Source organism: Phalangium opilio, unplaced genomic scaffold (assembly GCF_054372755.1).
Source record: "Phalangium opilio isolate 3A_F unplaced genomic scaffold, DU_Popi_V2 ptg000115l_1, whole genome shotgun sequence".
NCBI lineage: Eukaryota > Metazoa > Arthropoda > Arachnida > Opiliones > Phalangiidae > Phalangium > Phalangium opilio.
Genome location: NW_028324210.1, coordinates 331,389 through 345,099, shown reverse-complemented (window position 1 = coordinate 345,099; position 13,711 = coordinate 331,389). Strand labels below are relative to the sequence as shown.

At 38.9% G+C, this 13,711-nt stretch overlaps 1 protein-coding gene and 1 long non-coding RNA gene across 5 annotated transcripts in view; one reads left to right on the top strand and one right to left on the bottom strand.

Moving 5' to 3' along the window:
- LOC149623048 (uncharacterized) overlaps nt 1-13,711 on the top strand; it is a 109,842-nt gene that overhangs the window by 38,762 nt on the left and 57,369 nt on the right. For 2 of the 3 annotated variants that reach the window (XR_016374946.1, XR_016374945.1), the window contains exon 3: nt 9,814-9,862. This is a non-coding gene — a long non-coding RNA (uncharacterized LOC149623048). Of the gene's footprint in view, nt 1-9,813; nt 9,863-10,630; nt 10,689-13,711 lie in introns of all 3 variants that reach the window. The other variant, XR_016374947.1, reaches the window with a different exon arrangement.
- Dop2R (dopamine D2-like receptor) overlaps nt 1-13,711 on the bottom strand; it is a 58,084-nt gene that overhangs the window by 10,319 nt on the left and 34,054 nt on the right. The gene's annotated exons all lie outside the window — the stretch shown is intronic.

Sequence of the window (13,711 nt, the reverse complement as noted above, 5' to 3'; positions counted from 1 at the left end):
GGACCATCGAATAATAATATTTATTTTTCGCGTACCTGATAAAGCGCGGGCAAGATAATGTTGATTCGACTGCACGGCGGAGTTATTTATCTCGCTGTATTTTTCCATTTATTAAATCCATTTTTAAATGAATCACGCAACGGAATGTTATTTTGTATCGACTTATAAATCTTTGTTTACTTCGGGTTAATTAACTTTCGAATAATTTAAAATGTCACGTGTCCCCTTTCTCTTTTCGTCTTGAAAACTCTTGCTTTATTTTTTTCTTGTGTTTTTTTTATTTTATTCTTTTGCAGGGGTCACGGTTTTTTTTTTGTTTGGGGGGGGGGGTATTCTTGTTAGCAGGATTCCACTCGAGAAATCAATATATTTTAAGGAGTCGAAAAAATAACGGGATCGGAAATAATTGGAAACCACCACCGCGATCCACGCGCTTAACCTTACGATGGAAAGAATAGGACCGAGCTGCTGCTGCTGCATGGTCGTATACACTTACAATGAGGTTTACGGGCCTTTTTAAAATTCTCCTAAAACCCTAGATCTAGGCCTAGGTCTATAGGTTATAAGGAGACTCTTCTCGGAAAAACTTTACTATAACAGCTTGCACATTCAAAATACATGCAGTTTTTCCAATAAATATCATTTTTTGGAGGTTAATTATATGATAATTAATTACATTAAGTCGCGGCGGAAACTAACTTAAATCAATATTTTCATAACCATAAAAACCCCACCAGTTCCTTCTTCCTAACCACCAAATACCATAAATTATTTAAAAATATAACCTAACCTAACCTAAGCTAACCTATCCTAACCCTAATCTAAGCTAACCTAAGCTAAGCTAAGCTAACCTAACCTAACCTAACCTAAGCTAATGTAACCTAACCTGTGCTAACGTAACCTAACCCTGTGCTAACCTAACCTGTGCTAACCTAAGCTAACCTAACCAAACCTAACCTATAATATGAAAGGCAAAATATAGAAAACATGGAAAATATATATTTTAATTAATTTCCACACCTTAATTTTAACAAATTATCCTATAATTAACCTTGAATAAATCATGATATTTATTGAAAAAAAACTGTATTTTGAATATGCGAGCTAAACCGTAAAGTTTAGCCCCCTTTCCCTCCATCAATTTTGGTCTAAGATTTTGCTTATTATTTTGATAAATGAGAAATTAACTCGGAAATATAACCCGTAGGTACTCCTTTGTTCATTGGCATTCGAGCAATATCGCATGAATTTGAGAAATTGAAATTCTCATTCAAGCCTTCTTTGGAATTTTTAAAAGTTGCTTTGATAGATTAATGTCAAAGGTCGGGTCGCGAAAGCTAGGCCTTTCCTTGTCAGTTCGGATATTTGGGGGATAAAATGTTCAACTATCAAATACTTTTGGCCAAATTATAGGGCGAGTTTAGAATTTGATTCAATTGTCACGAAGTCATTTTGAGGATCGGAATGTTTCGTTTGAAACGGTATTTGAGAGTTCTCGGACGGCCAATTTAAAAGGAAATTGCTTTTATAATCTAAGGGACGGTAAGTGATAGGAAGGTGGGGGGCGGAGCTCCATTTGAAATAACCAAAGCTACCTAAATTGACAATTAAAAGCGGGGCACGGGGGGGGGGAAGGATTGAGGCAGTCCTTTAGGGAATCCTCGAACTAATCGACTATTACCGAGTCAAGATTCCAGACTCCAAAATTACCAAAGAGAAAGTTCTTTAAATCGTAGCTAGTTGATTTCCCTCTATTAAGATCTGCAAGGCTTAAAGGGTCTGTCAAGAGGGCGTCTGTGACAGATTTCAAATAATATTTACCCATCCTCCTCCGAGATACCCGCTTAAAGCTTTGTCCACATTGAACTCGCGCTCGCGTGTTCGCGCTTTCGTCTACTCGCGTCTTCGCAACAGATCACGAAAAACATTTGCACTTCTGTTCTGATACACGCAAAAAATTTTGCTTTTCCCATTCTGAGAGCCAATAAAGTTTGAGCAATCTGCCCGTCGATGGCGACGTTGTCCAAAGAGAAAAACGAAACTAATCGTCCCAGCCTTCCTCTCGCCTGTGATTGGTGCTTTTCTCGCGAAGGCCCGAAATTCTTGGCCTAGTCGCAAGAAATTTGTATCTTCGCGATCACCTCGCAAAGTAGCGAAAACCCAATGTGGACAGTAGCGCGATCTTGCGAAGAAGCAAAGCGAAGATGCGAACTCGCAAAATGTGTCAGTCTGGACAGGCCTTTACAGGCCCTTTAAGAAGCGGAAATGATTTCCCATCTTTGAAGTCCCGCTCTTTTGCCATCTTATATAGCTCTGATCAAGTCCTCCGCTTAGAGACTATTATAACACGGACAGCTGTCGTTTAACAACGTAACAATTATTTGAGAATTTTAACGGGAAAAATAAGGACGTTCATTTTTAAATAAAGTTAAGTTTATTTAAGGTGAAAGACAGAACGAGGCGCGGTGGTCTAGGGTTTGGAGGTAAGAGGGCGATGCGGTTGGAGTGACGTATATAGCGTCTCTCTCTTGAAATTTTAGAATGAGCATTTCGATGGTAGATGAGAGCCATTTTGATATATACTGACCTAAGCGTATTTAAGAACCAGAGTTAGACTGAAACGGGATTTTCGCCTCTTTCGACCGAAATGGTCCAGTTAGAATTTTGACCGGGCGCCTCTTTGTTACTTCTATGATTATTTTAATTAGTCTGACGGCCCGCGACACTCCAACACCCTTACCCCTTTCTTCTTAGTGTCCCCGGATGTATAATTGGATCGAGGTGTCGCTCATTTGACTCTTTCTATTACCAAGAGCATCTTATGATGATTTCCTAATTTTTTAATTTGCCATTTCTAACAATACTATAGCTTTTCTTGGGAAATGGTTTTTTGTAACGAGTATCCTTCCCCTCCACCTTGTTCTTTATGTCGTTGTTGTAGTATGGGCCGGTTAAACCCCCTAGAGAAGGATACGGATGACGTATAAAGCAAACTAGCTGTTTGTACAATAGTATACCACTTGAGTGGCTTGGTTATACCCGATTTCTAATTGCGAGAGTGCGTCCGTTTTGAATGGGACTTTTGGAGCCAAGCCCTTTAATGAGTGCGAAAGTAAGGAGTCGCCGCGCAAGTTTGCAGCTGGCAGATTTCGGACTTTTAATAAGCCCTCGAGATTTCGGCTCGCTCGTCCACCCTGCTAAGACGAACGCCTTCAAACGCCGGACAAAGCCTATAAACAATGGGTTTGGCTTTATTCGGTTTAGCAAGATGAATAATCTCGAAGAGCGCGTGTTGATAATGAAGGGGGTCTTGTCGTAATTTTAAAACCAATATCGCCAAAGGTACGGAGTAAAGAAATGAACTCGTATTTCCCCCCGCTTGTACTCGTTGCCTTTAAGTCGGTTGATAAACTATAGAACTATATTTAGTCACGATGTTTTTGGTTTGGTAAAGTAACCGAACCCTTTCTGTAAGGCGCATCTTTTGATATAGAATTAAAAATGCTTAAGAATAATTAGCAATTTTAAACTTGTATATATTTGAGAAGGGGACTTGGTTGTATATTTGTTCTTTATAGGTGAATTTATATAGAATTTGGTTCGGTTGAGGTCTTCTCGAGGTTAGAATGTCGGCGAATCCCAAACTATTAAACCCGTAACATTTTATCTTTATGGTTCATCCCTGATTTAGTATTTTGAATTTTAGTTGTTTTCCAAGTTTGGCCTTTTAAAACGTCCGTACGTGGCGGAATCGGGGGAGCAATTATAAACGTGTAAAGAAAACTTGAATTTACGCCCCCCCCACCCCCACCATGCAGCGTAGCTCTTATCTCTCGGCAATTTTCCAGTCGTTTATTTTAAGACTTCTCAAGACGATTATTTCTGTTAATCTTTGTGGCATTTTCAGGCCTTACTGTTATTTCTCAGGCTCTGTAGAAGGCGGGGCGGGGGGGAGACGGGGGAGGGGTCAAGGCGTACAAGCGGAATGCTATTATCTTAACACGTTTCTATGCTCGTATACACACGAAAGCGCGTCAGAGAGCGAGAGGCTCACGGGAGGATAATATCTCCATCCCTGGATGCACTCCGGATCCTTAATCGCTATCCGATGTAGATTTCTGGAACTCCAACACCCCCTCCCCCAACTCCGGTTGCAAATTCCAAAGGGACGAATCGACTAGAGAAACTGCGCCACTGACTTGTGTAGAGAGAGAGTGTGTGTGTGGGTCAGAGAGGTCGCGCACTTGTTGTACCTTTCAGGTGAATTATCGAGGGCGTGTATTTCACCCCGGAGTATACCTTACTTTCAAAATAATTATGATGTAACGTTGGCTTGAAAGCTATGAAGTCGTTAAGGTAACTCGAACGAACGGCACAGTCTTGTCTGTATCTCACGCGCACCTACCCCGGCGCACAGCCGAGAAACCAGGCGTCACGTGATCCGTTAAGAATTAAATTCGTGGTTGTAAACAAATTACTCTCTGTTGCGCATGTGCGGAACTGTAGGACCGAGCGCGTGGTACAAGTTAGTCTAGAGACCTTTCTCACAGCCAGTCGTTGTAATTTAATTTGCAAGTGATTTGAGCATGGTGCAGTGTAAAAGCGCGATCGAGTGTTAGAGTCCCCGAGTTGCTGTTTCGATTCTTTGGAATACTAAAGTCTTCGGGGAAAAGGTCGACGGGGGAAAGGAAGCGTTAGGTCGGTCCATTTGACTGTTTTGACCCCGGGAGCGTGTTAAGACCGGATGCGGACACGCTTTCTCTTCTCACGCACCCTGCGTATATAGGAAGATGAATTGAGAAGATAAGGAGTTAAAGACGCTATCCATTATCTATCTATCCGCCGCGGTATAAGAGCCAACTTTACCATGGATACGTTATTTCTCCTCTAGCTATCCCTCGAGATCAAACTATATATATATATATACATCGCAGCTCCCGGCCAAGCTCTTTTGAGAAAACGCGCCAAACATTCCATTACACGAAACCGAATGGAGGAATCGAATCATCCGGTATCATACGTTAATGATTCGCCTTTAAGTTCCCGCTAACCAATAATTCGCTGTTTAATTATTCTTGACTAATTCTGAACCATTTCTAACTACACCGCGTGGACAAATAGTCGCGCTATGACCCTTTGAAGAAACGAACTAAAATATTTGACTTGCGAGTAGGGATTTGAGCTAATAGGAACGAGGTATCACTCCCTCCTCCTATGGAAGCCCGCACTTTGATATCTCTTAGAAAGTTCTTGTTCTCTATAGGCCATATATATTTAATAAATGATTCCCAACGCTACGTAATTTTGTCTAAGGATATATCAGGGTTCATACGAACATGGAAAACAGGGAAAACCTGGAAATATCAGGGAAATTCGTGTAGAGGAAAAAAATCAGGGAAATATCAGGGAAAATGAAAATTTCTTCGAAAAATCAGGGAAAATTAATTTTTTTTCCAAAAAATCAGGGAAATTAAATAAATTGAAACAAATACACTTCAGTGGGACCCATAATCTAATTTCGTGCACGAAAAAAATCGATGTTAGTTCTCTCAGTGGAGAGAAATATATTTCTTCTGAGCTCGCTTCGCTCGCTCAGCAAATGTTTAACTTATTATTTAAAATTAATCCAGTTCAAATGAATGTTTTGTTTTTGATTTAAAACGGCATCAGTTGCTTTGAATTCTGTAATTAAATTTCGCCGTAGACCTTTTATGAGGTGACCTTTCCTTTGACTGGAAATATCTAAGACCATAGATTGGGTTAAATTACGACACTGACCTTCAAAATATCTTTTAAATCGGTCATTTCTGAAAACATTTCATTTCAAGTGGCCCTTTTTTATAGCTTAATTCGACTTAATTTGCCCCTATTTAGTCACTTTTGCTTACTATTTCTAAATTAATTAGTCACTTATTCAACAAAAATTGAGCGTATGAGTGAGTATCAGCCCTATTGTATGGAATTCTGTATTTTGGTCCTACCTACCTAACAAAGAATGGTAAACAAATAATATTTATTTCGTAACCAAAGCTACTGGCAACCACAAAGGCATGAGCCCAAATAAAATGTGGTTTTAGGTATAGTCTGATTACCCTATTTGAAATTATAACACTCCTCGAATGTAAAAAAATGCACCTGGAAATTTATAAGAAGTACTCTGGAAAACCTGGAAATATCAGGGAAATTGGGTTTGGAAATTTCGTATGAACCCTGATATATACATAGAAGCCTTCGAGTTACGATTATTTTCATAGAATGTATATATACAGTTTGATTAAGGGAGTTTTGGGGCACGTATATAGCTAAGCCTTTGTTTCGAAAATGTACAAACTAGATAATGGTTGTCCCCATCGGATAGTATATACTGGATTTCGTTTTATATTTGTTATCGTATAGAGTATAGTCTTGGAAATGTCTTCCCTCGTTGCCTCGGGGGGCTTATTTTATTTACTCTGAGACGCGCGGACGGATATGTATGTACTCGTGTTTTCGTCATCAGTTAGTTTGTATAAAGGATGATATTCCCAGCTCGATCATTACGCCAAAGGCACCGCGCACCGTCGTCGTCTTAAAAGTCTTTTCAAACATCTCTTCGAATAATTTCGCTTCTGATTAAAAATAGAATCGTTCATTCGCGAAATTAGAAACATGTCCCATTTTTATTAAGAATGGAATTAATTTTTCAATATATCTCGCGCCTCATATATTAACCAAGTTCTATTATTTAAGAATCTTTTAGTAGACTTTTGACTCAACTAGATCCGGGTCAAAAAGGTTCAGTCAGCAAAAATTGGTCAGTTATAAATGTTTAATTTTGTGATTCAACTCATCCAACTAGTTTATTCAACTAGAGTTGAACCCATCAAGCGGAGTCAAAAAGTTCTATTGTCTGAAAGGGGCTTTTAGCCAGCTTAGGACCATTCGTAGCTTTAGCCTCGCGTAATTGCGTACCAAAAACAATTATTCATATTTTGTAAACAACTTGTTAAGATATATGCCTAGGACTATTTATCATTTTGATGAATAATTCTCTTTGAAGTTTTAGAGAGGGATTTTTTGGTTTTTTAACCAAGGTTTTAGGAGCTTGAGTATTTGTTTAAATTTGAGCTGCTCCACGCACCGTTAGGAGGAGAGAAAAAAGATGTGAACGATAAAAGATTTTTGGGGTTCCCGCTAATGGCTCGTTAAGCGCGCATTAAACGAATTTTGAATCGATGCTCTTTTCCTCCAAAACAGGAAAGAACTGCAGAGATGAAAAAAAAAGTTACTTTGGTCGGTATTAGGGGAGGGGGTCTTAGCTAGATTTATCTTTTCCACTTCCCGGACTTGTCCATCCGTGGTGAGGTGCGGTGCGGTGGTGGTCGCTTGACGCGGTTTGTCCCGGCTTCCTCTGTTGAAACCACTGTTTTTGTCTTTTTAACAAAAATGTCGCCACTTCCTCCCAAACCAAACCCAGACCGAGAGAGAGAAAGAGAGAGAGAGAGACCGAGGCTAGATATGATAAACGACTTTTTAACGATTTATTTCAATTGCTCGAAACATTCCCAGTTTTTCTTCCTTTTCATTTTCGGTATCAGAAGTTATTAAAGATCAAAGCGAAAACTCAACTCATCTATTTATGTTTTTAATTTTAATGAAAATAATTAATAATTTAATTCCAACGAACGAATTTTGTCCTTTTCAAGATGAACATTTATTTTTTAAGGAGTTTCAAATAATTAGTGATTTACTTGTTTCGTTCGCTCTTGTTATTCGAATTCGAAGAAAAGATCTTCGAAGTATTTAATAAATTATTCATTCGCTAAATTGGCTCTCTTTCGATAGTAATTACGGAATTCTCTTTTGTGAAAGAGAGAATATTTAAATCGGTTCGTTATTTAACTATCTATTAAGTTTGAAACGGAATTTCCTATGAGGTACCTCGATTCTCTCCCGAAGTGGGGTCCATGGGCCCCTTTTGGTTTCGGAGAAGATATAGTAAATAGATCAATCGGTGTCTCTACGTAGCTCGGCATTTCTCTCTCTCTCTCTGTCTGTATGTGTCCGCTCGGACTACTCTAGCTCCTACAGATGTTCACTCTTAGAACCGGTGAAAATTTCCTTAGTTCTTCCTTAAAGTCTGGCCCTTTCCGAGATTGCGCTCTTTAGCGGTTAAATATAGATAGGCTATCAATAGCGGTACGTTCCAAAGTTCTGGGGGCTATCTTTTTTTTTCCGCGTCAACGGAAACTTCCTTGGAAGACTGAAGAAAGTTGCTGATGACAGAGTCAGACGGATTGGTCAGTACCACCGATCTCCTAATCTATCACCGCCAGGTGTTCCCCCCGCCCCCACCACCCCCGATAGAATATCGGAAGTAAAATAACGCGGAAGTTCTCGAAAGTTTAGTTTCTTATCTTGGACAATTTACTGGTTGTTACCACGAAGGAAGTAGAGAAGGAGAGGCACTGTCGTGTCTGTATCTCACGCGCAAAGCGGATGAGCCAGACGTCACGTGATCTTGTATTCTACGATACTTTGATACCTTCGATAATAATCAATTTCTGATAATATCTATACGCGGGGGTGGGGTGTTATAACCCCGAGGGCGCGGGCAGTTCGTTTATTAGGGTCATCTATATTGGCTTTTTATAGTTCAGTTGGCGCCTAGCTTTCGTTAACTTCCGCTGACCGACGGACTTATCAACCCGGAAACAAGTAGCGATGACGTCCGTCCGTCCGTCCTTCCTAGCTTCCTCAAGGCGACCGGAAGTAAATCCGGATATCAAGCGGCTCTCCGCACCCACTTAGGACTAAAGTTTTAAGGGTAACTCGATTGATTCTTTTTCGAGATATTCAAAATGATGGATTAGAATCTAGAAGAACGCCGGTATTTCTTTAATGATGATTCGTTTGTTTTAAGTTGGTCAGTCTTCTGGTGGTGTTTATATTTACGGGCCAATTTAGTCTTAACAATGTTTTCGACTCTATAAGGAAAACAATGATGATAAACCATTTGGGGATTTAGAAAAGGGAAACTTTCCAAGAATTTTGTTTTGTTTAAAAAGTTCCAATTCACAAAGGAAATCAATCTTTAAGCTAACTCGATTATCCAGCGAGATACGTACAGGGTGTTTCAAAAACTGAGGGTACATGCAGTGAGTGGAATCTTTACAACAAATTCGGTTGCCCAACCGTCCCAGTTCGGTTCTCCTTTTTCTCGCACCCTCTACATTTTAACCGAGCACGTTTCTCTTTGAAATAGATAGAGTCAAACCCTCATATACCAAAAAGCAAATAGAATCTTCCTTTCGAGTGACAAAAACAACCAACCACCGTCATTCTTTGTAATTTATTTTTTAAAATTTAAAACTTCCGCTTCATTTTAAACGTTTAGTTCCTAAGAAACTATAGCGGAGGTTTATTACGCGATAAATCTCGTAGAGAAACACCGGTTTATATTCTACCCTCATTGTCCATGGATCTCTCAGTGTTTTCTTAAGCCAAGCCAGAAAATAATTCATTTCTCATCAAATATTTGCCATTAGTAAAGTCCAGTTTTAATGAATTTTAGTAGAAATGTTTTCAGTATACCCGGGTACGTAGTTTTTAATACAAAATTAGATTTGGTGGCGAAACTCGTTATACAATTTCGAAAGAAAAGTTATACCTATACGAAAGCTTTTGAAATAATAATTTGCATTATTTTGGTTTGTAAATAGCTTAAACACATAATGAGATAATTTAATTAAGGGTTTGTTTATTCTCTTGTAAACCTACGCCCACCTATTGAATTAAAACCATTTTAAGAGTTTTCTCTTTATTTTTTTTTAGATGTCGCGGATTTTCTTCTAGAATGGAGAAATAATAGAGAAAATTGGAGGTAAGTTGTTAATTTTTATTAAATGAATGGCGTCATCCCATTTGTCTCGGCAATTGAAAGAGATTTTGCGTCCGAACGAGGTTATACTTGGCGGGGTCAGAGCTTTAAGAGGACTTTAAATATATATTTACCATCTAATTAATTCAAAGAATGGGACGGAATAAAAAGAAGCGGGTTCATTTGAATTGCTAATTGAGTTTGTCCCCGGTCCCCGTCATGGTTCACGGGACACACCATCATTTTCCTTCCCTCGCTGTTTTTTGTCTTAATTCCTTTGGGGTCCGTCTTTAAGAATGATAATTACCCTCTCACCAATCACCATCCAGAACCCTTAGAACCAAATACTCTACTCCTAAAACTTGCTAGGCCTATTTACATGGATTTAAACGCGGTGTTTTTGTTAAGGGTCAATATTCTAAGCCTTGGTCGATTACGCTGATGAGTATTTAATTATTATTACGTTGTAAGGCTTAAATTGCGGACTAATTGATATTTTACATCGATTAAAATACACCGCATTCGTTTATTTAACGTCAATATCATAATTTTCAAATTGTATTTCGCGCTAATTTTTTAAAGCACTTTCTTTCTTATGTTCAGTCCACTTTATAATGGGCTCGCGTTTATGACGTCACACCTTTTTCCCTGCTATTCGGTGCGCTATTGTTTCGCGGTCGCCAGTTGGTTTTTTTTCTCCCGGTTCCCGGAAAAGTGTACGCGTTAAGTCGTTAAATTAACTTAATTAACGTTAACTTGGATTAATTTTAGCGCCGCGTGAACCTACTAACTTGACGATACTGCGATTGTTTCTACGGCAAGCGTTAATGTGAGTGTTTTAATTCAATTAATTTTGAAACGCGGAGCTATGCGCTACACGTTTTATTAAGGCCTATATTTCCCGTTCGATTAGACTAAAATATAATGCGTAGCGAACCATTTATGGTCGATATTATATATCCCCATTACCCCTCTGCCCCCCCCCACTTCCGTTTAATGGCAAGATGCCCTCGGTTAGGTCCTACATATCCGTAAATACGTTTATTCAATTACTTTTCTTTTTTTGCGGATCTATCCTTGCCAGTATAACTCTGGTGAATATTCCAGTCAGGGGCAACGGCTGGGGCACGCGCCCCACTCCCCTAACCCTCCCCACCCCGGCTTGCAATTTCTATCTATCCGAGGGAAATATAATACGGTACAATGGATGATGGTACCCCCCTACTTCCTGTCCATTGGACTAAAACGAATTGGGAGTTAACTTAAGCCTCGGTTAAGGTTAGTGGTACACCGTTTGGGCCTTGGTCAGTGGTATCTTTTAGATTCAATTCGTGGTATTAAAGTGGTCACGAATAAAGCCAATAAAGGTGTATAGGCGTGTTATACGGTAGGGATATCATGTGAGGGGATGGAAACTTAGTGAGCTATTCGGAAAACCGTGTTTTTGCAATGATAAGTATGTAGTATCGTTGGAATGGAGCTATGACAAACTCAATGAAGACCGGGTAACTTAACGGTTCTTGAAAATTTGAATGAAAGTGTCCAAGCCCTTGGTATATTCTAGAAGCCATTTTATTAGCGACTATAAACGCTACTGCAGGCCCGTAGCCAGAAAAGTTACGCAGAGGGGGCAGTATCTTTCTGTGAGGGGGCATGGCAAATGGAATTTTTTTTATAGAATAACATAAATATCAAAATGTCAGACAATAAATATTTAAGCAGGTATTTCATTATTGACACTCATTTAACATTTGAAAATCAAACTTTTTTTAAAAAGTTTAAAAATAAATAAATTGTTAATAAACAATTCTAAATCTAAATTTCTAGTCAGATCTTTTTCGTAGGCTAGGGAAGTTAAGTTTCACTTTCTTTCAAGTGACATAGCTCGTCGTTAAAGTGAAAATACGCCAGTAGGGCAGGAAAAGTTTGCCTCGCAACTTCGCAAGTCGCTGTTGAGGCGTCAAATGTAAGTCTGTACCCCGAGGGGTCGGTCATTCATGAACTCCCGTACGCTACCCGTGAAATCCAACTTAAGAAATCCGAAATCAATGCTGATTTCGAAATCAAATAAAAAATCCGAAATCAGCAACGAAATCACAAAACATTAAAGAAATCATAAAATCAGAAAAAAAACAAAAAATCAACAAAGAAATCACGAAATCAACATAAAAATCACGAAATCAGAAGCGAAATCACAAAATCAGAAACAAAATCAGTAAAGAAATCGTGAAATCCATTACAAAATTCACGAAATCCAAAATCCAAAGAAATCGCAAAATCCGTCGAAATCACGGGAAAAATCTCAAAATTCGATGAAATTCATTGGATTTTATCGAATTCTGAAATCAAACGAAATCCGACGGAATCCGAAGAAATCAAATTGGATTTCAAAATCCCGAACACTTTTTCCAAAACGTCCGACCCCTCACTGTACCCCGACATAATATTTTGGTCCTGGATGACAAAACCAGCGATATATATCAAGGATAACCACAAAAAGCTAAAAATTCCAGTGTATCAGGGATACATATCAAAAGTGAATTTAAAACATACAAATGAATCAGGAATATATCAAGTAAAAAAATCCAAGTGTATCAGGAATATACACAAGTAAAGACAATAAAGTCTAAAATATGTTGATATACATTCTATATAGCTTGAATATTTGTGTATCAAAATGAAAATATTCATTACAGGGGCAAAGTTAGTTTGATAAGAAGGCATTGGAAAATTTTGAGGGGGCATTTAGGGGCAAACCGAAATCTTATTTGAGGGGGCAGGATATATTTTTGAGGGGGCATTGCCCCCTGGTGCCCCCCCGTGGCTACGGGCCTGCGCTACTGTATAGTAATCTATAGCGGTTTGTAAATTGCCAAACAAGGATCTCTCTCCAGACTTATCTTTTTACCATTGTAACTTGTCAGTATGATTTAAGGCCGGGCCATTCTTCCCGGTCTATGATTCAAATGTATAAGGTCACCTTGATTAGAAATTGCCCATATAGGGTGTCTATGGACTGCCTTACGCGCGGAATAAGTACTTTCTTGTTACCCAAGGCATAGCGTGACGTCAGCCATAGTCTCTAATTTCGCGAGGAGATGTATATTCTGATTCCTCGAATGTTTCTTTGCCACTTTATCTTCCCTTTAAATATACAGTTATAACGACGGGGTCCCCGGCCTGTGGCAGGCGGTATTAGAGTCTATGGATAGGTAACATTGGGTGCCATTACACTGTATTATTTTTACGGCCTTACAATTTAGTTTATACGGCTTTTCCCTGCTTCCCTGGATATAAAAACTAATTGCCAGCTTAAATTAACAGCAGTCGTAATTATTGCGGATGACGCTGACTTATTAGCTTAGAGAAACGCCACGTTAACGACTTCCTCTCTCTCTATAAAACTAACCTAAAGTTTGTTTGGACAATTAAGGATATTAACAACGGATATAAAATCTTGACCTCTGACCTATGATCTCTATTATGGTTAAAAGTTAATTTTGACTGAATGACTGATAATGTATAGCCACCTCAAACCGCTTAACGTGGAAAGTTGAATGTAATTTTGTAGGGACATTCTAAAAATGTCCCGAAACTAAAGTCGGTCCCTTTTTTCCGGTAGCCAAGCAAAAAACATATATCGTTAATTAACCATTAACCATTAAGCAAAAAAATAAAAGAATGGTTTTTTAAACGAAGGACGCGAGCACCCCCTGTCTTATCCGCCCTTAAAGTATGTCCGTCTGCATTGTTAAAAATGGACAGCATGATTATCCGCTAGTATGGGCAGCGGTTTTTTTGTTGTCTCGTTTTTTGACTATCGACCCATCCTGTCTCCAGAAATTCTTTTTT